The 26,067-nt window shown below is 40.4% G+C and overlaps 1 long non-coding RNA gene across 2 annotated transcripts in view; it reads left to right on the forward strand.

Moving 5' to 3' along the window:
• The window catches only part of LOC115610451, a 125,145-nt gene that overhangs the window by 34,809 nt on the left and 64,269 nt on the right, over positions 1-26,067 (forward strand). For both annotated transcript variants that reach the window (XR_003992235.1, XR_003992234.1), the window contains exon 2: positions 7,469-7,655. This is a non-coding gene — a long non-coding RNA (uncharacterized LOC115610451). The remainder of the gene's footprint in view (positions 1-7,468; positions 7,656-26,067) is intronic.

The raw sequence follows: 26,067 nt of genomic DNA on the forward strand, positions 1-26,067 counted from the left end.
GGACTTAGAATAAAGCTGCTGGTCTATAGGACCTTGATATTGCTTGAGGAATACTGTGCTTTTAATAAAATAGCATAGCTGTGATGAATGTCTATGAATTCTTGTCATGCAAAGAACATTCTGCTTTCCAGATCGATTTAGATGCATCTGATGTAGTCAACTTCCTAGGAAAAAATAATCTCTTTTTAGTCCTACAATAGAGCACAAGTGTCCTTTAATCTTAGGCAGAATTATTTCACAGACAATCCTTACTTTGTTATACTTCATAACTTTATTTTTCATCAATTCCATCTGTATTGCTACAGCGAGGAAAGCTTGTGAAATTATGTCCCCAGGACTTTCAGGAAAGAAAATAAAGTTGGTAAATTTTTAGGTTAACTCTTGTGGTCCTTCCTGAAATGTTGTGACAGATTAAATCAGATTTGTGATTTTACCAGCAAATGATCATCTTGGTTTCTTAATAGAATATGATCTTTGTTTACAAAAAGGAACTGAGCTAAACAGCAAGTGAGCTGAGCTGAACAGTTAGTGGGGATAGAAATGGGGCACTCAATGGAGCAAATGGATAGACTTTAAGTTTTAGACTAAAATTTCATGCCCTTGTGTGTTCTCAAATTCCTTAGTCTGAACCGTGTTGTGTGCCTGCAAAGCTTCTGTTTCTTTTTGAAATTGAAAGGATTTTTCAGTTTTTATTGGAGTGGTCAAACAGCACTGGCAGTGGTGTGCTTCATTTTCAATGGCAAACAATCAGGCTGAATTTCCTGAAAAGAAAATGTATTGTTGAAACAGCAATTGCCTTACTATACTATTATCTCTTATAATTTAAGAGATAAATTTTACTGTTTCCTACTGTGAAGTCAGCATTTATTTGAATAGGAGATTCACATATTTTTAATAGCTTAGTGGTAGGTTTACTTAAACAATCCTCAGAAAAAATCTGTATTCCCTTTTTATACAAAACTCTTCAATTTAAATTTAATTTGATCTAGAGTGAAGAGTGTGTAGATCAAGTTCCAGTTTTGAATGGTTGAAAGAGTTTCAAGCGAATCCTAAATTCTGGTGTCTGGTGTGCTAAGAAGATGGTGTACCCAAAATCTACCTCTAGAATAGTACTGCCAAACATAGAAAAGTATGTATTTAAAAATCAGTGCAGTAGTGGAAGGCTAACAGAGTTCAGGGTGAAAATATTCTTTGTTTGCTGTAGGTAGCATTTGATTAGGGTATACCATCACTTTCTAGTTAGCAGGTAAGACAAAAAATTCCTCTGCAGGCAGGGAAAGTTTCAAGGTTTCACACAGAAAGGTAAAAATCTGATGTTAAGCAGAGAGAGGACAGTGGTTTGGAGTAATCGCTAGTCTGATCTGGCATTCCACACTCCCACCATCTCCTTACTGCTGTGTACTGGAGCAGAGACTGATGTTCTAATCCTTCAAAACACTACAGATAAATCTGTAATCAGGTAATTCAAATGGAAACAAAGATTGGGGCATAGTGGAAAGGAGTACAGATGTTTCTCTAATGATGTCTAAATACCCAAAAATCTCTCAAGTGCCCATTAAAGATCCATGGGGAAATTGGAATAAAACCCCTACAGACTGAACCAATTTTTCAAGGGCAAGTCACTCTGGTCAGAGAACTGAGAGACCCACCTGAATGTGGTGGGTACATTCTGTCTGCAGCTTTTCAACCTAGCTAGTGGTAAAGAATATTCACTGTGAGTTGTACTCTTCATTGAAAATTATTAGTAATAAGAAAACACACTTTGGCTGGCAAAAGCCGAACTGTTAGATGAAGTATTTCCATTAGTTGTCAGACTCTTTCCTCTCCCACTGCTAGGGTAGCTGCTTTTGAATCATCTAGGAGATAGGTCCTGCTGAGTATGTGAGTGTGGAATCCTCAGTGTGGGCTTCCTGCAGGGAAGCTTGTGTGCTGGTTTGCAAAAAGATAGAGGAAGAGCTTTATTTGCAAATAAGGATTGCCTAGTTCTTTTGTAATCAGGATCAAAGATCATCCTGAGCAATTTCCTTCCCCACTGGTTTCAGAGGATGTTAGCTCCACACAATGAACAATCATAAATAGTTAACAAGCAGCATTGTCACTAGATGGTCATCTGACGCTCATAAATGTTAGTTCTGTCTGTGCAGAAAAGTTACTATTTACACTGTATGGCAGATAAAGATATTCACTGTCAAGCCCTGAAGCTGCCTGCAGGCTAGTGTTTGATTAGTCAGGAAACATTTATTTGAGCAAGCCACCAATGGTACACATCTAGGTATACCTCCAACAAAAGCAGATAGGGTGCTAGTGAAATTGTGCCTGGTTTCCTCTGAGCTCACCACCTAAACTAAGGATCCTATGCTGGAACACAAATAGGACCTCCTCACTCCATGTGTTTGGGATACAAAGACCATTCAAGCACTGAGAGAGAGCAAGTATGAGCAAAAGGCTAGGAATTTTCTGGCTAGAAAAGGGAAGACAGAGGGGAAATATGGTAGCAATGCACAGAAAAGATTAAGAGGGAATGATTATTTTAGAGTTTGTCATTCAAGTATTAGTTTGCTTTCAATAAATTGGGGCTATAAAATGAAATTATGAAGACATAAGTTAAGAAAAAAGAGGAGATTTTTCTTTGTGTTTGTATAGTGAAACTGGAGAGCACTGCCTCAATGCATTGCAAAGGTCAATGTTTGCAATGTTTACACAGATGCAGAAAAGCAACTGGAAAGCTTTGTAGATGAAAAAGAGCTGCTAATCACAAAGATATTACCTCACACCCCAGAATTTATAAATAGAGATCACTAGATGATCTTTAAGGTCCCTTCCAACCCAAACCATTCTATGATTCTATGAATTTCTTGCACCACAGAGCAATTGTGACCAATTGACTGTATGGAGAAGAATAAATATGTTTACTTTCTTACAATCTTTCTTAGGTATTTGCTGTTGCCCACTGTCAGAATAGTAGGATGTTGGGTGAGGCTATCACTATGCAAGCAAAGTCCTTTCCCTGATACAAATTTCTAAAGGGGTGGACTCGGATCTCTAAACTGTACCAAATGTAATGAGAGTATTTAGTGCAGTTTCAGTGATCTTTGGCACAGCTGTTGGTGTACTTATGTTCTAGCATGTCTACTACTGCAGACCCTTAGACCAGGGCTATGGAGTCCTGGGGGAGCAGTAAGAGAGGAGGCACCACGCAGATGTGAACTTTAATGAGGGGGGAGTTAAAAGAGAATTATGGGACTGCTAGTGCATGAAGTCATCTCTGCTCTTAGTGACATTTTGCAAGCTAATATTCAAAGGTGAATCATTACACTTCTCCATCTTGGAAACACCAGCAACAGAAAACTCAGCTGTTGCTTTTTCCTTTGGTTTGACTTTATTCATATGTGTCAAGATTCTGGAAAGCTGCCAGTGGAATTTCTGTCTACAGCCTCCAATGGTTGGCACCTTGTATAATACAGATAAATATTTTTATGGACTCCTAATTCAGTACATTTATCAGTCATTCAATGTCTTAAGTAGCAAAGTAATAAACCACATATAGACACATAGCATATTATATATATAATAAACCACATATAGACACCAAGCTAATTTTTGAAGAAATCCGATTTTGACTTCTGCTGTACTGATTTCTACTTTTCTTCCAATTGGAAAAATTGCTTACCATTTACACCTATTGTCAAATCAGGAAGTTTTTTTTCTGTTTTGATTTCTTTGCATAGGAACAGGAAATAGTTTAATTTCAAAATGCCGTGCATATGTGTATATGAAGTAAAGATATATTTCTCAAAGGAACTTGATGGAGGGAATTAGATAACTCAGATGAACATTTGTCACACAAATGTTGATCATGGGTATGATCTCTAAATAGCTTATCTTCCCTCTCTTCTCTTTTCATTACCTCCTGTAAAATGTATGCTACAATTAATTTTTAACAGCTAATACGCAATCATGCCTGGAATATGAAACCCATTTGCAAGGTACTGCTAAAAAACCAAATAGTACAGTGAAAAAGGGAAGAGAAACCAAGATCTCTGCATTTGATTTCCGCTAATGCCAGAGGCTCTTTGTGCTTTGCAACTACAGAGCACTTCATGGTACCATTTATCAAATATATGTAACTGCTCCTTCTTTTTCCTTTATAATTTTGATACAGATTTTGTGATTTCCTCAGGAAATAAATGTCAAAAGATTAAATTCATCCTACGTTGCTCTCCTCCTTTAATATATGTCGTTGATATAATTTCTGATGAAGATTTCAGTAATTCATCATTCTTCATCTCCATTAGAAAGAGGGCTCCAGGAGAGAAAGTTCTCACTGAAATCAGATTTATATTTTGTGCCAAGAGAACATGTCTGCCTATCTCGGACTTACAGATGTAAACAGTTATGAAAATGCTGCATGCATCCCAATAATACAGTTAACATAGGTATTAGTCACAAAGCAAAACGTTCTGTAATAGAAATGAATACTGAATTCACTTAGCAGCGCTCCTTTTCGGACATACATTTTATTTGTTTCTGAAGGTTGAGGCTGCTGTTGCAGAACCATTCTATTTACCTGCTCATGTTTACTCATTTATGAATGACTGTGGAATTATTGCTTAAAGTCAGAAAGCTATTCTTAAATGCACCTTCCTACTCTACTGGCAGTCTCTGGCATCTGCACCTGAAGTTTGGAAAACAAAGTTTATAGGTGAATTGAACAGGGTTTTTAACTTGGTCTATTGAAATTTGTGCTGTTTACCAAGTGATAGGAGTAGTCTTCATTGATTTCTAATGATGCTTGTCTTTTTTCCAAACATCTCAGGTAGATGGAATTGTAATATTATTACAGTATACCAGTCTCCAGAAGGTTTCCCTTAGCTTACAATTGGCTCCATTGCAGAGTTACTGGCAATAGCAAATACCCTGTCTGCTTGATTTTCTGAATTATCTTTTAAAAAACCACTTCTTTGTATAGATGAAGATCTTGAGAACTGATGTTCTGCAGATATTCTGATTGAGTCCATTCTGCACTTCTGTTGAAATATTACTTTCCTAGAAAGTCACAGGAATGAAATTTTGAATGCTGTAATTTTTTTTGGCTTGACACAGTGACAAATTTATAAGACTTCCTCAGGGTCTGTGGAAAGATCTAAAAGCTTTTTTACCTTTAGGTTACTTTGCTTTACTTTAAAATTATTTTTCTTGCCTGTAGTTGTTATGTCTTTTCATGTGACTTTTGTAATTATAATTGTGAATTAGGATAAAAGAAAAATACTGAAATTTAACAAGCTGCTTCATGTTTCCTCAGGTCTTGTATTCTTGTTAATCTGGGAATAAATATACTGAACTTACATGCAAATACTTGTGTAAAAACAGAACTAATGTATCCAGAGCAGTTTTTGCCACACTTATCTTTGCTATTATTTTATTTTGTATGGATATATTTCCAACTATAAAAGTCATATTTTCCATTTATAATCTAATGTAATTTGTCAGTCTCTTGGATAGGGCTGAGAAATTACAGTGTATACGTGCATGTAAGAAACTTCCAGCTGTTCTTCTGAATGTAAAAATTAACATTTTTACATACTTTGCTAGATTACGACTTTTTGCTTAGGGCCTAGTCTACCTGAGTTTTGAATATACCCGAGGGTGGAGATTCCACAGCTTCTCTGGGCCCCTAATCCAGTGCCTGACCATCATTTGTCTGAATTTTGTTTCTCCACTCATGCAGGCAGAATTTCTCTTGCTTAAACTTTTCACTGTTTTCCCTTGTCCTTTTCTCGGGAAGATATGTAATGTGCCAATCTTATCTATTTTATCAATAATGCTGTCTCAGAATTTAAATGTACTTGCCAAATCCTGTATTTCACTTCTCACTACGTGTGGTAAAACAACCTTGGAATTCTTACAGAACAACTGATGAAATAATGACTCCACTATTTTTTATTTATATGTGGGGTGCTGCATTTGCAATGCTTATTTAACTGAAATCCATTCAAACTGGATTAACATTACTAGTCAACTTTTCTAATAATTACATTATATACATCGCCCACTGTATTTTCTTCCTTTAATGTCTAAAGTAAATTTCCTTTTAGAAAATGTACTCCATTGGATTTCTGATACATAATGAATTGGGTCTTGTAAACTAGTTTTTCCCACCCTCACATGCTTGTATTTGTGGATTAAATTGTCCATTGCAAACACAGAGGAGGGCAAACACTGAAAATCTTTTGTTTGTTGTGAAAGCAGATCCTACCTACACATCTCTGCTGTACTGTTGTGAAAAGAAATAAGGTTACACTCAGCTCGGAGAAGAAAATGCTCAAGATTTTCCTGTTTACTTTTTGGTGCAAATTCTCTGAGGTTCAACCCTCCCCTGCATCCTTTTTCTAGAGAAGTTAATTTGCAGGTAGTGAGAGGTGAGACACCTCTGCAGCTTACCACAGTACTATCCCTCCAATAAAAAAACAGTCATGCCCTAACTGTCTCAGACAAGTCCAAACTGAGATCCAAGTCTCATGACTATTCAGAAACTGATGTAATTATTTAAGTCCTCATTGTATTTGAGCCACATAAGTGGATTTTACCATAGGGTGGCTGGCTTAGCTTAAATTGCTTTCACTTGTCCTCCTTGAGCTGAAAATTACTGCTTTAACAACTATATTAGTGAGAGCAAGATGTACAATTCCTAACAAAGAAAAGGCCTTTACTATGCTCACAATGAATACCACAACCAGTATACCAACAGCTCCTCCTTGAGAGACAACTTGGTTTTTTTTTACTTTAAGTGAAGCATGAGGATAATAATGTAGGAATGTAAAAATACATTAGAATTTCACTTAAGATCTTTCACCTCAGAAATACTGATGAAAACAGTGAGACCTTTTTGCAGTTATAACTTGTGTCAACTTGGGGAAGAATTCTTTCACAACCATAAAAATTCTCCCACAATTGTTTCCCCAAGTAAAAGACAGAGAGCTCTTGATAACAAGTAAATTACTGGGGATTGTTAGACTTTTTCTAATAAAGCTGCAGAATATAAATGGGAATATCAATTAGAATAAACATTTTTAATCTCGTAACAAACACTAAAAACTAAATACTGCCAATTAGCTATCATAACCATCATGTTTTGATTATGAAAAAATAAGGTGGTACAAATCTTAGTCATTCCTTGACATCCACCGAAACAGTAAATCTTAACCACTCCCTCAGGGTTAAAAAAAAAAAAAAAAGGAAAATATAAAAAGGTTTTCACTTGATGGCATGGGGTTAAATCACTATGGTTTATATAACTATGAAGGAAAATGGACCACTGACTCATGAGAGTTTTGAAAAGCTGTCCTCTTTGCTGACTGGAGTAAGATTTATTGTGTTCTTTGGTATCTGCTTAGGCTTCTTTTATGTCTTGGCCCTCCATTATGTATGACAGCATAGTCACCTATTTTTTCTATTTGTTTTCCAATAGTACCTGTGCCTGCAAGTCCCAGGCAGAGGACAAAGGATCACATGTTTGACTCAGAAACTGAACTGGATTCTACTCCCACTAAACTCCATGAATGTTCGTGGGCAACTTAAAGAAAACAGAGAGCTTCACTGAGAACTTACCTGTCTAAATAAATGGGACAAATGGGGAGCAGAGCTCATCTCAAAAGGTCTGGAGTTTCTTCCTTGTTTTGTTGTAACCTATTGTGGAACACTTCTATTTCTTGCTTAATTTAAAGTCACCTGGAGCCTTTATCTTGATTTGAATAGAAGCTAAATCCCACACTTCATTTTTATTATTTCAGTTCATATATTTTATTAAACAAGGATAATAATCAGCAATGTTAGAACCTATAGAATTTGTAAATTAAGTTGCTAGAGTAATTACAATATTAACATGAGCTGTCAAAACTAACCCTTGAAATCTCTTGTTATTTCCTCCTAATGTTGTTACCGGCTATGCCTATTCAGTGTGTGTCAAACTGAATTTTTAACTAACAGTTCTACCCTTTGCACTTTACCTTAGCCAATTCTGTGTGATGTAGTCATATTCGAACAAAATATATCAGATTTGAATATATTTCCCTTGGACACCATAGCAGTAATGAGATTAAATAATTGATAAATTCCTAATTCTATTCAAATTCTAGGATTTTTCTCTTAAAAAAGTATCATCAGTATCATTTACTAATACTTTCTCTATGTTGATCAGAGATCCCATCATTTCTATTTACCTGGCAGTATTTAACACAATCCTTGATATTATTTGCAGTCACTAGTTCCTTTCATAGTAATGTCAGTATATGAGCAAGTACATTAAATACTTTCCAGCCAGGTAAGGCATGTCATCTTTCCCTGGTAATATTCACTTGAATTCCATTCACCAAAATAGTGTGTCATACCTTGTTATTGCTTGGGAACAACCTTTTGTCTGCCTGCCTTTTTGAGGAAAATTTCTCCCTCCTGTCAAATAAGACTTACAAGGTGCTCCCCACTTCCTGGACAGTGGTGGGAGGAGGAGGTGGCCAGAGGGACAGGAACAGAGTGAGATGAGAATTTGCAGGAGCACTGGGAGAGAGGGAACTGAGGTCAGCTCTATAGCTCTACTGGGAGTCATGGTGCACATGGGCTGTGCACAGAGCTGAGAGCCAAGTGGTGTGGTACAAACCCGATGACAGAAACAGAATTTCCCACTTTCCAGAGTGGAGGCTGGAATGACAGATGCATGCCTGAACCTAGACACTCATCTTCTTGATGGTCAAAATGTGTTGAAACTAACTGCCCCTTCTCCCGGCACTGGAAGAAGATTTCTATCATCCCGGATGGACATCTTGCTCTGACACCAAGCAGTTATGAAAGCTGAATAAACCCCTCATTATCTTCCTTAGCCGTAAATCAGGTGCAAGCTACTTCACCAAGTGGTCAGGGCCCCTGTAATGGAAAAACACTGTTGTCTTTACATTTGTGAGAAGGATAGGACAATATATGTGTAGATTTGACTTCCTGCTTACAGAAAATAAATAATGCTCCCATCTCTTTGTGTAAAGATTTATGTAGAGATTGTAGGGCATCATGATCTTCAAAGGTCCCTTCAAACCCTAATGATTCTCTGATTATCATCATTTTTTTAATACAGTTGAGATTAAAAACTTTGAGGACAGTATTTCCTCTCTGTGACAGTTACTGCATATTCTGCTGGAAAATCTTCCTAAATCAACAATGAAGTGACAAAAAGAACAAAAGCATTTGGCTTTCTGCCTATTAGACTGCCCCAAAGCAGCACTAGTAAAATATTTGAAGGATTTGCTGTCTATTTATGGAGCCATTTATATTCAGTAGTTTCAGTAAGAAAAGTAGCTGTCTCCAAGCAGTGTACAAGATAAATGGCAGTGGACTTTCTCCCTGTAACATCTCTTAGTGCTACCATCACCACATTGTAAATGAAAATCAATGAGAAGAGCCACAGACTTAGGAAAACGCAGAATGATGAACAGTTGGAGGAAAGTTACTTTTTTAATTTCAGAAAAGGGCAAAACAAATTTGTAGTGGTTTAAATTTGAGAAAAATTGATCTTAAATATGACACATCATATTTATTCAAAACCTAACTCATACCTAATCCTTAGAATAATTTTTCAATGGTAAGTGATCAGTTAGGATTTCCATATTTTTCCTCATGTATCATAAGAAAAATGGGTTTGAAGGATTTGAACCAGCCTCGGCCAAACTACTGTCTTCATTAGACTTGTTTTAAAAACAAAAAAAGCAAATATTTCAGTAAATCTGAAGAGGTGTAATATCTAGGGGCTTCTCTGAAAAGAGCTGGAAAGTGTAAGGATGAGATCCTAGTACAATGGTTTAAGAAAGGTTTCAAATAGATTAGAGGAGTCCTTAGGCTGTGAAATCCATGACACTTAATGAAAAATACTTACTCATCTCCTTAACAACTGCAAGAACCACTGAAAAGACTGGAGTTTGACAATAAAAAGTATAGCACTTCATCTGGCATCTCTTTTGACCTCCTCCTGTTAATAGTTGTCCTTCCCATTTAAATAGGGTCATATCTCATATTCTTTAATTTCTGATTCAGAAATTGAAGCTCATGCCCTTTCCTCAGTTTGGCTATTTGACCATTTTATTTTTGCTCATTTTATCTCACATTTAAGAAAATACTGGATCTGATTGCAAAATATTTTATAAGCTGTCCATATGGTGGAGAACAGAGTCATCAAAACCTGAATGAGTAGTTGTTTGACAGTAGATCAAATATTGACGCTCTTTTCTTCACTCATTGTTCAGGATATGGTTTAAAACACATTAGTAAGCATTATGATGTGAGGTATTTTTGTCCAAAGATGACAGCAAGATCTAGGTTGTCTTGTCCTGTGTGCTGAATAAACACTGATAAAGACTTGACAAAACCCATCAACCAAGATTTACAACAGAGCGTACGATAAGGAAACAGACGTGAATATGTTCTATGAAAAACAAGATGTCTTGTGCCACTGCATTCCAGTTTTTCAGTTTTGTGCCATTGGGCAGTCTGTAGCAGAGCACCATGTGCTCCTCCCTTTCCTTTTGCTTGCTCAGGGCCGGACTGGTCCCCCTGCACGAGGTCAGCCTGAGCTCTGCAGAGAGAACAGCAAAACTGCCTCTCTCCCATATTTGTTTGGTTTTTCTTTAAAAGCAGAGGTGTGTTAAAATGTTTCAGCTTTCAAGATTTCTTCCTTGAAATTGGGTAGAAAAGGCTGCCTGAAGAATAGCAATTGTTGTTGCTATGATATTAGAAATTAATACCAGTGCATATTTGCTTAATGTTCTCAGCACTATCTAATTTCCCACATAGACAAATCATCACAGATCACCTCTGTAAACTTTCCTGTCAGTGTTGCTTTCAGCTGAGGTCATTCAGCTTTAGCATCCTGACCTAAATCCTCAGTAGGATAATATGGTTTCATCAAAGAATTCCTGAAATGTGCTGGAACAAAGAATTGAGGTGGCTGTATCTAGGCAAGGAAATCTTGACAACGAGAGAGTGAATATTTTGGCTGCTGGAAGACAGGGAATAAAGAGTATGAAAGACAAGAAGACAAGATATGTTGGCTTGGATCTGAGGGAAAGGGAGAAACTGAGGCAAATGGTAATGGCAAAGTTGTTAAGTTGAGGTAGAGGTAGCTGGGGAATATCATCAGTAAAAAAGGTGAACAAAAAAAGCAGAAAAATACATTCTGTCCCTCTTTAGGCCTGCTTAATTGAAACTACCATAAAGTTGATGCCCAGTGCATGGAGAAGACTGAGAAATCTGTAGTTGTCCAATGAGCCAAAGGAGACTAATGAATAATAAATACTATCCAAAACCTCTAATTACATAGCAGGTTGCTACCTTGGAAGAAAAACAAGCTAATATAAATGAAAAAGGACTAGAAACAACCCTCTCCCCAAATAATTCACTTGATTCAGCAGGCTGTCAGCTGCACTATTTCATTTTCTTTCTTTTCTTAATCCTCCTTCTCTCTGCTGAATGCCTTCCTAAGCAGCAGCTCTTCTAAGCTAAGGGTTTTGTTAGTTCTCTGGCTTCCCCCAACCTGTACTACTACATGTAATGGTGCCACATATTTATAGGAACTTCAGAGTTATCTGAAACCTGTACTAAGTCTGGCTTGGAACTGGTTATTTTCAGTGAGATTTTGGTGGATTTTTAATTCTGTGTAGAAGTGGGTACCAGTTCAGAGGAGACAGAAATCTGGTGAAAGAAAAGGGAACTGAAGCAAATGTTCGGGGACCCAGATGCAGGAGTGCTTTTTTTTAATTTATTTTTTTTAGACCTTGATTTCCCAGTGGCTTGAATTTACAGCATTTCAATTCCAGGAACCTTATCAGGGAAGCAAAGGTCTCAGTCTTTTCATCTTAGAGGCTCTGAGGAAAGGCTGTGCATGCTCACTGCGCTCCCCTGCCCATCTCCTGAGAATCACAGCTACGTGCCCCTCTTCAGTACCTTCCAAGCTGCCAGGAATTTAACTTTTAATAACTCAAATTTATACTTACATGAAGGCTATATTCACCTATGGTAAAGACTTTCTGTAGAATTCTGTCCAAAAGATTTATTTTTTTCACCAAAATCTCTACACTGGATTTTATATTTTCTCTTGAATGTTTTTATTTCTGAACATGAGGATGCCTTACTAACCACAGTGCAATAAAGAAAAGGAAATGATAATGTTATTTTCACAGTGGCTTCAAAAAAGGGTGTGTCTTAAAATATAAGATGATATAATTTAAACTCAGTTATAATTTTTCTGTTTTGTGATATGCAGTTCTCTATAAAGAGTAATGATCAGTTACTATGGAAACATATCTATGTACATACACTCACCCGTGCACATGAAAATGCTAAAAAAGTGCCAGAGAAGGCCTAAGCTTCTATTGGAAATGTTGTGTATATCTGTCCTTATGGCTAAAAGGAGATCTGGGTGACTGCTGTAGTGGAAGAACAACTACTGTGGATGAAGGATGATACTGTCACAAAACCAAGTGTGCATGAATTGGACACTTTAAAGTCAGAAGCCTCCTTCTGATGTTAGAGCAGCTTGGTTTTGGAGCAGATGTCCAAGGTGAATGACAGCAACAATTTCCACTAGGTTTAGGACAGAACCATAATTGGATTTCCTGGTGTGATTGACTACAGTAGCAGAGTTGGCCACCCACTCGCAGCTTCCAAAGAACCTTTGCTTATTTACATGCATAATCATAGAATCATAGAATCGTAAGGGTTGGAAAGGACCTTAAGATCATCTAGTTCCAACCCCCCTGCCATGGGCAGGGACACCTTGCCCTAAACCACGTGGTCGAAGGCTCTGTCCAGCCTGGCCTTGAACACCACCAGGGATGGAGCACCCACAACCTCCCTGGGCAACCCATTCCAGTGCTTCACCACCCTCACTGTAAAGAACTTCTTCCTTATATCTAATCTAAACTTCCCCTGTTTAAGTTTGAACCCATTACCCCTTGTCCTACCACTACAGTCCCTAAGGAAGAGTCCCTCCCCAGCATCCTTGTAGACCCCCTTCAGATACTGGAAGGCTGCTGTGAGGTCTCCACGCAGCCTTCTCTTCTCCAGGCTGAACAGCCCCAACTCTCTCAGCCTGTCTTCATACGGGAGGTGCTCCAGCCCTCTTATCATCCTCGTGGCCCTCCTCTGGACTCGCTCCAACAGCTCCATGTCCTTTTTATGTTGAGGACACCAGAACTGTACACAGTACTCCAAGTGAGGTCTCACAAGAGCAGAGTAGAGGGGCAGGATCACCTCCTTTGACCTGCTGGTCACACTTCTTTCGATGCAGCCCAGGATACGGTTGGCTTTCTGGGCTGCAAGCGCACACTGCCGGCTCATGTTAAGCTTTTCGTCAACCAACACCCCCAAGTCCTTCTCTGCAGGGCTGCTCTGAATCTCTTCTCTGCCCAACCTGTAGCAGTGCCTGGGATTGCTCCGACCCAGGTGTAGGACCTTACACTTGGCTTGGTTAAACTTCATAAGGTTGGCATCGGCCCACCTCACAGGCGTGTCAAGGTCCCTCTGGATGGCATCCCTTCCCTCCAGCGTATCAACCGAACCACACAGCTTGGTGTCGTCGGCAAACTTGCTGAGGGCGCACTCAGTCCCACTGTCCATGTCGCCGACAAAGATGTTGAACAGGACCGGTCCCAACACCGATCCCTGAGGGACACCACTCGTTACAGGTTTCCAACTGGACATGGAGCCATTTACCACAACTCTTTGCGTGCAGCCATCGAGCCAGTTTTTTATCCACCGAGTGGTCCATCTATCAAATTGATGTCTCTCCAATTTAGAGACAAGGATGTCGTGCGGGACAGTGTCGAATGCTTTGCACAAGTCCAGGTACATGACGTCAACTGCTCTGCCCCTGTCCATCAGTTCCGTGGCTCCATCATAGAAGGCCACCAAATTGGTCAGGCAGGATTTCCCCTTAGTGAAGCCATGTTGGCTGTCACCAACCACCTCATTGTTTTTCATGTGCCTTAGCATGTTTTCCAGGAGAAACTGTTCTAAGATTTTGCCAGGCACAGAGGTGAGACTGACTGGTCTGTAGTTCCCCGGGTCTTCCACCTTCCCCTTCTTGAAAATGGGGGTTATATTACCCTTCTTGCAGTCATCGGGAACTTCACCTGACTGCCAGGATTTTTCGAATATGATGGACAGTGGTTTAGCAACTTCATTCGCCAGCTCCTTCAGGACCCGTGGATGGATTTCATCAGGTCCCATGGACTTGTGCACATTCAGGTTCTTAAGATGGTATCGAACCTGATCCTCTCCTACAGTGGGCCTAAAGTCTTCATTCTCACAGTCCCTGCATTTGCTTTCCAAGACTTTCGTGGTGTGGTCAGAGCATTTGCTGGTGAAGACTGAGGCAAAGAAGTCATTAAGAACCTCAGCCTTCTCCAAATCCATGGTAGCCAGTTCTCCTGATAGCTTCCGGAGAGGGCCCACATTGTCCCTAGTCTGTCTTTTATTTGCTATGTATCTATAGAATCCTTTCCTGTTATCTTTTACATCCCTTGCCAAACTTAATTCTAGCTGGGCCTTAGCTTTCCTAACCTGGTCCCTAGCTTCCTGGGCAATGCTCCTATATTCTTCCCAGGCCGCCTGTCCTCGCTTCCACCTTCTATAAGCTTCTTTTTTCCCTCTAAGTTTCCTCAGCAGCTCCTTGTCCATCCATGGAGGTCTCCTGGCCCTCCTGCTGCACTTTCTTCTAGTCGGGATGAAACACTCTTGAGCACGTAGCAGGTGATCCTTGAATACTGACCAGCAGTCTTGGGCCCCCCTGCCCTCTAGGACTGTATCCCATGAAACCGTACTAAGGAGGTTCCTGAAGAGGCCAAAGTCTGCTTTCTTGAAGTCCAGGGCAGTGAGCTTGCTGCATGCTCTTCTCACTGTCCTGAGTATCTCAAACTCAACCATCTCGTGATCACTAGAGCCAAGGCTGCCCTGGAGCGTTACATTTCCAACCAGTCCCTCCCTGTTGGTGAGCACAAGGTCCAGCATGGCACCTTTCCTTGTCAGCTCCTCTACTGCTTGAAAGAGGAAGTTGTCTTCCACACAATCGAGGAACCTCCTGGATTGCTTGTGCCGGGCCATACCATCCCTCCAACAGATGTCAGGATGGTTGAAGTCCCCCATGAGGACCAGGGCCTGCGAGCGTGAGGCTGCTCCTATCTGTCTGTAGAGCGCTTCATCCACAGAGTCCTCTTGATCAGGCGGCCTGTAACAGATCCCCACCGTAATGTCCCCCATTGCTGTTTTCCCTTTGATCCTGACCCACAAACACTCTGTTACCTCATCACCCGTCCCCAGACAGAGTTCCATACTCTCCAGCCTATCACTGACATAGATAGCCCCTCCCCATCTGCCTGGCCTGTCTTTTCTAAACAGCCTGTGACCTTCCATTCTGACACTCCAGTCATAGGAGCCATTCCACCATGTTTCTGTGATACCAATGACATCATATTCCCGTAGCCTTGCACACATCTCTAATTCCTCTTGCTTGTTCCCCATACTACGGGCGTTTGTATAGAGGCACCTTTGCCAAGCTCCAAATGCAGCCGACTCAATGGCTGGGGCAGCTGGAACATCTCTACATCGCTCCAAGCACTTATTACAGGTGCTGGCAACTGACCAGGAGTGTTGGGATGGATCAATGCTCCCCTCCCTCAACACATCTAGTTTAAAGCTTTCTTGACCAGCCTGGCAAGCCTCCTACCAAAACAGCTCTTCCCCTTCTTTGTCAGACCAGCTCCACCAGCCTCCAGTAGATCTGGCCTCCCAAATGGAGCCCCATGTTCTAAATAGCCAAACTCCTGACTATGGCACCACCATTCTAACCATTTATTAACCTGCCAAATACACCTGGCTTTTTTAAGGTCCTCCCCTTTTTCCTGGAGAATCGATGAAAAAACTACCTGAGCTCCAGAGCCCCTAACCACCTCTCCCAGGGCTCTGTAGTCCTTCTTAATGTTCTCCAGGCTACTGCTATCTATATCTCTAGCACCCACATGGACCACTAGAAGGGGGTAATAGTCAGCAGGACTTACTAGAGCAGGCAGCCTCTCAGCAACATCCCTGATCCGAGCCCCCGGCAGGCAACACGCCTCCCTCGAGACTGGATCAGGCCGGCAGATGGGTGCCTCTGTGCCTTTCAAAGTAGAGTCCCCTACTGCTATGACCCTCCGCTTTTTCCTGGAGGCACCAGTAGTGATCCTCTTTACTGGTGCATCAGCAGGGTGCTCATTAGGTGTGGTGGGTGCTTTCTCATTAGCCTCCTGCAGAACTGCGAAGTGGTTCTGGGTGGGGACATCAGATTTAGGAGGAAGCCCCTTGTCGTTAATTGTCCTCTTCCTCCTTTTTTTGTTAGTTTTTCTCATGACTAATTCCCAGCTTCCTGGGTTGCTGCCCTCCTTCTTTCCTATATGAGCAATGCTGGACGTTTGCGGCCCCTGCACAGTTTGGGCCTGGAGCAAGCAGCCCAGCTTCCTCTCAGCTTCCCTGGCATCTTTTAGCTCTCCAACAGCCTCCTGCAGCTCAGCCACCTGCTGCAGGAGGACCTCCACCAGGGCGCACCGAGTGCAGCCCTGCCCATTGTGCGCCCTCGCCTCAAGAGCCCAGTCGAGGCACTCTCTACACTCCGAGGTCTGCACCGCAGCCTCCCCTCTCATCGGCTCTGTCTGGGTGCCTACGCTGGCCGCCGCCGGGGCAGAGCTCCCAGAGCGGGCCCTGCTCCTGAGGCGAGCGCTCACCATCCTGCTCGCTGCCCGCGCCAACTGCCGCGCCACGCCCTGACTGACGTGCCCCGCCCTAGTCGCTCGCGCTCCCTGGGGTGGGTTTTTCCCCACTGAGGGCTGGTGCCGTCACTCCTGGCGCCGCCCCCTGTGAGTCAGCTGCTCGCGTGAGCTGAGCTGCCGGCTCCTGTGCAAGTCCTGTCGAGGACTTGAGGCTCCCTCTGTCGCTCTTGCCGCTCCGATCTGAGGCTCCTGGACGCGGTGCTTCCCCCCGCTCCGGTGTTAAAGGCGTCCTCTCTGGAGATACCTCGGCAATTCAATAATCATAATATTTTCAAAGGTATTTTTTCTTGGCCTTGCCTTTTGGTTTTGTCTATGCTACTGTAAGCCACAACATCCAAAGTGCTCCCTCTTGCTGCCACTAGCTACCTGGCTGACAGTTCTTGCAGTCCCTTTAGCGGCCAATAGCTGACTATCCACCTGAAACTCAAGGATCAGTGAAGAGGGTTATCTGCCTTGAAGACCAACGAACATGTCAGAGATCCAAAAGAAACAACTTCAAGTGCATAGGGTAAAGCTTTAACATGAGAAAGTTGTAAAGGAGAACTTGGGGAGATGGGAGAATGAGTTTAGGTGAGACAGAAGAGTAGGAGAGGCAACAGTGGGGCACCTCCAGGCATAAACAAAATCACACAAGTCCAAAATTCAGCATATAGTCAACTGTTTTCCTTGCTAACAAGACTGGGAACTCATAAGATACATAAATCCTAGAGCTTGCCAAGTCCAGAAGCTCATGCAATTATGAACGTAGAAATGCTTAGGAAGTTACAGATGTATAAACTCTACTCAAAAAAATGCTGTGCGAGACCAGGGGTATTGTTTGTGAGGCACTTAGCACTACTTTTGCTGTTATTATTTGTTATTTTATATACCCACTGCTTTTGAATACATGTCAGAGCACTTCTGTTTGTTTGTGTATTTAATATATATTCCACGTCAATATGTGAGAGAGATTTTCCAAAGTGGGAAAATTAGGTCTGAATGATGTTGCTTATTTTGTGATGATTAAATTTGGCTTTTCTTTTGGAAGGTCACAATGCTAAAATGACTTTATGTCAGTAGATGCCGGATCAGATTGAACTAGGTCTCTAGTACTTTTTCACTTGCTGAAAACTGTATGTAATTTTAAAAGCCAAAAGAGTAATCATACTCTAATTATTGTCAGTGCAATTATGTGTGTGTCTAGTGTAACTCTGCTCTTAAAGGCAGAACACTGCTGGAAATGGGACACTTTGGTCTGGAGAAAGTTCTGTAATGATGCAACTGAGCAAATTTATTGACATACTTAAACTCTTCAGGTAGCTTTGCTGAGTTACCTCTGCAGCTGGTTTATAGGTTCAGTTGATAGAGGACAGACAGTACTTGGAAGCATTCACCTGTCATCTATAATCAGGGAGAAAATTTCATACTGCTTTTTTGTCATCTCAATTACAAGGTTTGTGAGAAATTCCCTTTCCTTCTGCAAGAGAACATGGGACTTGGAGAAGAAAAGACCACACTGCAAGGGCCTACGGATGTCAGTGAGGGGATATATACATAGACTAAAAGCTCCAATTGCAGCATTACTGTCTAATCAACTGAACAATTTTGTTTAGTGAGAATACAGACCTTTATGTTTTTAGCTAGCAGATGGAAGTTTGAAAATACATATATCAATCATTTATTTTTTGTACATGTGGATTATCTGTTATTACCATTTAAGCCTGGTCATTGTCACCTTGCCTGGACTGTTTTGCCTGAGCCTTTGCATAGTGCTGTGACAGTGGAGGAGACAGTACTGGGTATGTTGTATATAACAACAGGTCATGCAGCGTGCTTCATGAACTAATGTTTCTTTATTGGGATGCCAAATTGCTAGCCTGTTTAACACCTTGGTAAATTTGGTCTGTTTTTGTCATGATTTGAGGAAAGGAGTTTCCAAAGGTGTATTAGCCACTGTATTTCAGAGGGGCTTGTCCTACACCATCACTAGCATCAAAGCACAGGAAAGGCAAGCTGCCTAGCCAAAAATTTTGTTTTGCTTTGTTTCATGAACCTAATCTTTACTTCCGGATGCCTATTTGTGCTAGTTTTGATTGGGATAGACACTGTTAAAGGCTTTTGAATGGTATATGTAAGTAGTCATCAGTCTGTTTACCAAGAATCTATAGAATTACAGAATTAATTCTGTATTAATTGTGGATCTGAGAAAAATTAGTTTTTTCTGTAGGGTCCTTCACTCTTGATAGAGTACTCTTCAGCCTTCTAGTTCTCTGATGAGACACGGGCTTCGCCATTATCCCAGTGTTGTCAGATACTTTGCCAGTGTTGGTAGCAGCAAAATCAAGACGTCATCATTACCAAACCAAACCTGCCCTAATAAATACTATTGTAAGTCTCTATTTGCTGCATATTTTCCTATGTAATGTTACAGCCTAGGCATTTTTCCATCAGAAAACTCCTTTCCATGTTAATAACCCAGGACATAAAGAAACCTGATTAATAAAAGGCTAATTTCTGAATTAGTGCTTCTATTTATGAGTTTTTCTCTGAAGTTATTTCATGTAACTTATGCAGTACTTATTTGTTGTTGTGAAGTCTGGATGAGAACACAATATTTATTATTTATTTATTTATTATATTTATTTATTATTATAACACAATAACACAAATATTTATTTATTGGTGGCAACCTTGGTCTCATTTATTATCAACTAAATACCAGTTAGAAATTCTATGCTGTATGTGATTTTCATGAGGTGTGATTAAGCTCATCAAAGCCCACAGTCTGTTAATTCCCAAAGAAAATAAACATAATTAGAGAGTATCTGTCAGCAATTTTTTTAGCAGGAATTTAAGCTGTGTTTGAACCTTCCAGTCACTGGATAGAACCTGGGCTCAAACAGTTTGAAGATTTTGAACTTGAACAAATTATTGCTAGCACTAGTTCTTGTTTATTAAAGCATTTTTTCACACTTCAGAACACTAGCTGATGTTCCAAACTTCAGTCAGCTCAAGTGCAAAATTAGATTGGTCTGTTAACAGGTGATGTTGCAGAAATCAGTGGAGTTAGTATTGATTGGATGTTACTGATATTACAATTTAGATGGGATATATTTTGTGTTTCCTATCTTCTTACCTCTATTTGTTGGTTACAACTTCTTGGCTTAACAGGGCAAAGTTCATAGAAGCAAATGTGGGAAACGTGTTGTTTAGTAACCATTGAGAACTGCCATGAAAATGTTAGGTTCTTCTAGGTCCTGGTTAACACACGGCCCCCCCTCCATATAGACACAGACATCCTGCCCGCTCCCATTCTTCTGCTTCTTTCTCTGCTTCTTCTTCTGCATCTGCTGCTGCTTCATTGTCTTCTGCTTTGTCATCTTCTGCTTCATCTTCTTGTGGTGCTCCTGCTGCTTTTTCTTCTGCTCCTGCTGCTTTTTCTTCTGCTCCTGCTGCTTTTTCTTCTGCTCCTGCTGCTTTTTCTTCTTCTGCTGCTTTTTCTTCTGCTCCTGCTGCTTTTTCTTCTTCTGCTGCTTTTTCTTCTGCTGCTTCTCCTCCTTTTTCTCTGCCTCCTTTGTTTTCTTCTTTCTTATTCTCCTCCTTCTCCTCTTCTTTGTCCTCCTTCTAGTTCTTCCCCTTCTTCACCCTTCTACTCCCTTCTTCTTCTTCTTTTTAAAAAACAAATTGGTAGAGTATCTGCGTTGATGGAGTGATCAGGACAATGACTATTAAACAGAAAATTATGGATGCAAGAAAGATTTATGGGTTTAAAATTTGAAACAAATCAGTAGATCATATCCTAGTATTGCTTAGTCAGTATTCAGAATTTAAGCACCTAATAATTCAATCACCCAGTTTGATATTTCACAACTAACTGCTAATTAGGAAGATTTGAGCAGGAAGATTAGCACCAGAAACTGGCAGGTATTTAAAATTCCCCTTGAAAAAACATCTAGAAATACTTTTTCTTCATAAGCCATTTAAGTTGGTCATTTCTGATACAAACCTGTGACAAGTATTGTGATCCATAGCATACGTATGCTAGGATTATTAAGCACTAGAGAGGTCTTCATGGTAATTTAGCAATTCATTATCCTGCTGTAGATCTCTCTTAGGTGGTTAACTGACTCTGTGTGTGTGGAATCTTAACGTATTGCAACGCAAAGTAAAATGGATTCACATCACTGACCACTGATTGTGATAGAAGATGGTCTGCAAAAGCCAGGTGAGGAAAATCTGCTGTTAGGATCCAGGATGCTTGACATCTGGAACCTTATGTAGGGTGGACCACCAACAGCAGCAAAACAGCCTTTTTTCAGAGTGATGGTGGTTATACTTACCTGTCTAACAGCTCTGTAACAGATCAGTAGAGCGAGTAAAGCCAGTTACCATGCCTCATCCATGGATACAATAACCTTCCAGCTCAGATGACCATAAGGCTTTCAACTGCTTTGATGCTTTCATTTGTGTTTGTTCATATTCTATTAACCATGCCACCTTCATGGAGTACTGTATAGAAACAGAAATACCTGGGCTTCAAATGAGCTTGCTTTGATACTAAAAGCAATACTGATACGTTAATATGGTGCTCTTAACTGCTCAGCTGGGTCAATTAGCCGTGTTACTTGGCCCCTGATGAGTGAGCTCATTTAGACTTGAGACAGAGGCAAGGAATTAGTTTGGAATTGCTGTTCAGAAATTTCTGAATAACCAATATCAGGTATATACACTTCTATTTCATAATTTTTGCTCTTGACTCCAGTTTGATTTAGTTCGACCTGCCTCCTAGTTGTACCAGAGTAAGATTCTCTTATTCTGCAATGCAGTTTTCTGTACATGGATTACTTTAGGAGTAGTTATTGTGTTTCGTATGTATACCCTATGTTATTCTAACTCAGCTTTCAAATGTAGATCATCCTTGCCATTCAAAATCTCAGAAGTATGTAAAGTTTTGAAAGGTAAAAACTTTAAATCAGAGAATTATAAAATGATCAATAATTCTGGCATTAACATTGAGAATATGAGTAGAAACAGTTATGTGAGATTGTTATCCCTAACGGATGACTAATGAAAACATGGGTTTAGAAGTAAACTGGCGTTCAGCACTTGTGTTTGCTAAAAAATGCAGAACAAACAGATGAATCCTGAATGTGCTGGGTGTTCATTAGAGTCATTGTAAAGTAAGGATTGTTGGTTGATTGCCAGCTGCAACCAATGGTGATGGGCAAATCTGTAAATAATGTATTTAATATCAACCCACTGTAAAATGTACAACCATATTATTTCTGATAAGGTTTGTCATGAAAAAAAATGTTAATATGTCCTCCCTACAAATAGAAGCTCTGAAATTGAGCTCTGCCTCTATTTGCAATTCTTTTAGCACCAGGTATTACCAGGTAAGAGTGTGGGCTATGATGTGCAGAGGGATTTTGATCCAAAAACCATTCAAAATTGGGAGAAGATATAAAACCCAGGATAGTTGTCCCTCTTCTGGCTTGCAGCCACAGATGTCTGATATTGGCCATCACTAGAGATAGCACGCTAGAATAAATGGACCTTCGGTTTGTTGTGATATACAATTCTTATACTTGTGGGTGAGCCGGAGTAAGTAGGATTGATTCAGGAGTATATTTCAGATAATGAGTAGGGAAAATTGGGGGCAACTATGCAAAGGCAAAACAAGAAGCCCAGTAATGACGCAAGTGCCACCACAGTGCACTGTCACTTTGGACAGGATTTGCAAAGTGGATTTTTCTGGCTGCCTGGTTTTCTCAAGTAAAATTGGAAACTTATCTCAAGTTCCAGATACATGATTTAACTTAAATTAAAGGGCAGCAGCTTGAAAGAGTTTGCATCTTGTGTGCTTATTCCCCAGGCTGTACATCAAGTGGTGTGATGCCTACAGAGGGTAGAAATCTGGAGCAAAGTGCCAGCTCTGCTCCTGACAGCAAGCAGAGGGCACAGCAGAAAGCACGTGATTGTATAGAGCCTTGTACATAGAGATAAGGCAGTAAAGGATTTCCTTTGTACAAATGAAATCATAGGTTTATCAAAGCAAGTAAGAAAATCAGATTTCGGGTTAAGAACTGCACTGGGACTGTCTTCAGTTTCTAATTGCTTTTCCTTGCTTGAGTACCTCTGATCAAGTTAATTAGATGGTTCCCTACCTGGGAGGAGGCATTTGTTTTCAAATCCAGCCTGAATGTCTCCTACTTTAAGTTTGTCTTTTGAAAACACAAAGATACACTTACTAATGTAAAGTAATCAAAAGGGCAACTTTCTCTTGTTTTATGCTTCGGAAAACAACTAGCACAATAGGGCTCCATCTCAAGAAGCTGTTTCTGGATTCCTAATTATTGCAAAATAATACTGTGGGCAGCGTATTGCCACCTGAAGCAGAAACAAATTTTTCCTTTGCCAAGCAGAAAGACATTTGGCAGATGTCTCTTTTTGCCATTGACTAAGACAGGACACAGTACAGGCTCTAGGATAATGTGTTTATGTACACAAGACATCTTTAAGCAGAGGTGGAGTGGTCCAAATGGCGCACAAGCAATTACACTTGCAGAGCTCTCAGACCGCTACATTCAGCTCTGTTGTTAGGAAACTGCTCTTATTTTTTCCCTCATTTTTGATGTATGTCTCTGCTTCTAACTCACTGCCAATTTCCATTTTCTACTGCGCCCTGTGGTTTCATTTGGCAAAACCTCTGCCTCAGCTTTGGTTGCCCTGAACATGCAGTGCTTATGTTTTCACTACTGAGCATGGCATAGTTCAGTGATGGAAGTATGCCTTAGCATCATTTTTTGTGTCAAGGTGATGATGGCTAATGGCCCCTGGAGTCAGATCCTGATACTATCAAGTTAAAATACACCAAGCAAGTATGTACTCTTGCACTGTGTCCTACCAACCTTTCTGGTTTATTACATATATGAGGCAAATTGTTCCAGAATAATACATGGTGAAACCATGCACAGAATAAGGACCAGGCTAGAAAGCAGAGCCTTTACCCTCATTTCACAGGCAGAAAAAACAAACAACCCTGGTCTCTGAGCCTGGACAGTGATTAAGCTGCAAATACAGCAGCAAAAGAAAGCAAAGAGAGATCATCACAGAATTTTTGCTTAGAACTTCCCATGCATGTTGCTAAGGCAAAGCTGTAATAGCTGAAAATACCTCCTATATATTTTTTTACTTTTATGAAGAATTGTGCTTCTCTAACACAAAAAGCTCCCAGGCAAATGCAAAACTTAAAAGTGAGGAAGGAATCTCACTTCAGTGTCATCTCTGATGCTTTTTCTTAGAATAGCTTTCGGTGAAATATGTTCCCAATTGCTTTCGGATTAAAGCGTGGCTGGAGCATCTGCCAGCTCCCCAGGACAGGTAATAAAATCCCAGATCTGCTCTTACAGCTGTACCCCAGCAGCTCACTGCATTAGGATGGGAGAAACAGCCAGGGAGCTCTGCCTTCTGCTCGGCCTTCATGCACCAGCACTGAAACAGGATGTGAGAGGCCAGGGGGAGAACTTACATAAAATGAGCAGACCAGCTGTACGCAGGTTGGGAAACCTGCCGAGGGCTGGAGGCTGGCATGGAGGCTTTTTGAGACAGTTTTACTGGGGAACAGCTCCATAAAACATTTTTGTCATTGACGTGCTTGTGGATTGAGTGGTCTTTCTGTAGAAGGAGCGTACTGTTAGGCTTAAGAATTGATAATACATATCCTTAAATGTTAGCACTTAGAAAGATTTTCCTTGTAAAAAGAAAAAAACTTTTTTTTTTTTTGTTTAATTTTTAAATAACATTTTTTATTTATTTTTTTAAAGTATTTTGGGCATTGACAGTGGTATGTTCCTTCATAAATACATACTCTGGCACAAGCTGACAAACAGACAAATCAAAGGCCTTTAACTAAACGAGCCCAAATATAATGCAAATTGTGCTCTGACAATTAGCAAAGGAAGTTTAGAATTAACAGAAAAAAGTAAGGAAGAAAACAAATAGGTTTTCTTTTTTTGGGGCCACAATGTATTGTCAAACTCATGCATGCACAAAACTAAGTCCATACAGCACAGCATGTATGGGCCCTGGGCAAAAGCACAAGTGGCCCGAAAACCAAAGCAGCAGCCTGCTGGTAGAAATCAGCATGTACTGCTTCTTTTCTGACTGGCTGGGAAAAGTCTTTCAGCTGGAAATGGTGTAAGAATAACCTTCAGTTTGCAGAGATTATCCATTTAGCCCTATAGAGTGGATGGCTTTCGCATTTGGGGCTCAGAGGGTTAAAAGGGACAAATGATGAGATGCTTTCCCTAAAAGCCACTATGGCCAAACATTTATGCAGTGCTCCTGTTTTCTGAGGCAGCCAAGTAAGTAAGCATGTCTTGGAGGCTGGTTTGGCAATCCACCATCTCTGTGAGGCATTGAAAAAAGAAATGCAGTGCAAGGCAGCATAGTCATGTTAGATTCATCACTGTTGAAGTCCAGATGGCTGTTAGATACTGAGCTATGAAATTGCTCCAGAAAACTAATATATACCTCTCTCCAAGTAGCCCATAAATACTTTTCTTCTTTTCCAATATTATTTCTTGAGAGAACTAGTCATCGCACAACATTGAAGGTCTCTTGAGAAGCACTGACTGGCTTCCAGCACTGCTGGCTAAAGCCCCCAGAACTTAAAAGTACTTTGAGTTCAGACAATTATTTGCAGTTTAGTCTAATCTGAAGGTAATGAACTTAAGCTGAATACCACACACCTCAACATCATTCAGCTACAAACCATTTTTTGATTTAAGAGAGCTAATGCTACTGATAGGACAAAAGACTAATTTAATTGCTCCTTGTTTATATTACATTAACATCTAGAAACACAAAAACATTCGAGTCACATTGTACTTGATGCCATTTATTAGTATAATAAGAGGCTATCTCTGTCCAAGATTGTATTCTCATCAAAACCAGAGTCAACAGGCAAAGAGCAGAAGTGGGAATTGAAGTTGAATAAGCTGAAGTAGCTACCCAAAGTTGTGCAGCAGACCACTGGCAAAGCTGATGCCTACTGTTTTCCAGCCTTGTGCTGTGCCTGCGGATTCAACATACATTGCTGACACGTCTAAAGTAGCATTAGGCAAAAGCCTAAGGGAGTTTGGTAACAAATCATAACATCTGTCCTGCAGTTAACCAGTTGCATATTTATTCCCTTAAAGACAAACAGGGAGGAAAGCAAGCAGCCTACAAAGCAAGCTAGCCACTG

The sequence above is a fragment of the Strigops habroptila genome, chromosome 7 (assembly GCF_004027225.2).
Source record: "Strigops habroptila isolate Jane chromosome 7, bStrHab1.2.pri, whole genome shotgun sequence".
Lineage (NCBI taxonomy): Eukaryota > Metazoa > Chordata > Aves > Psittaciformes > Psittacidae > Strigops > Strigops habroptila.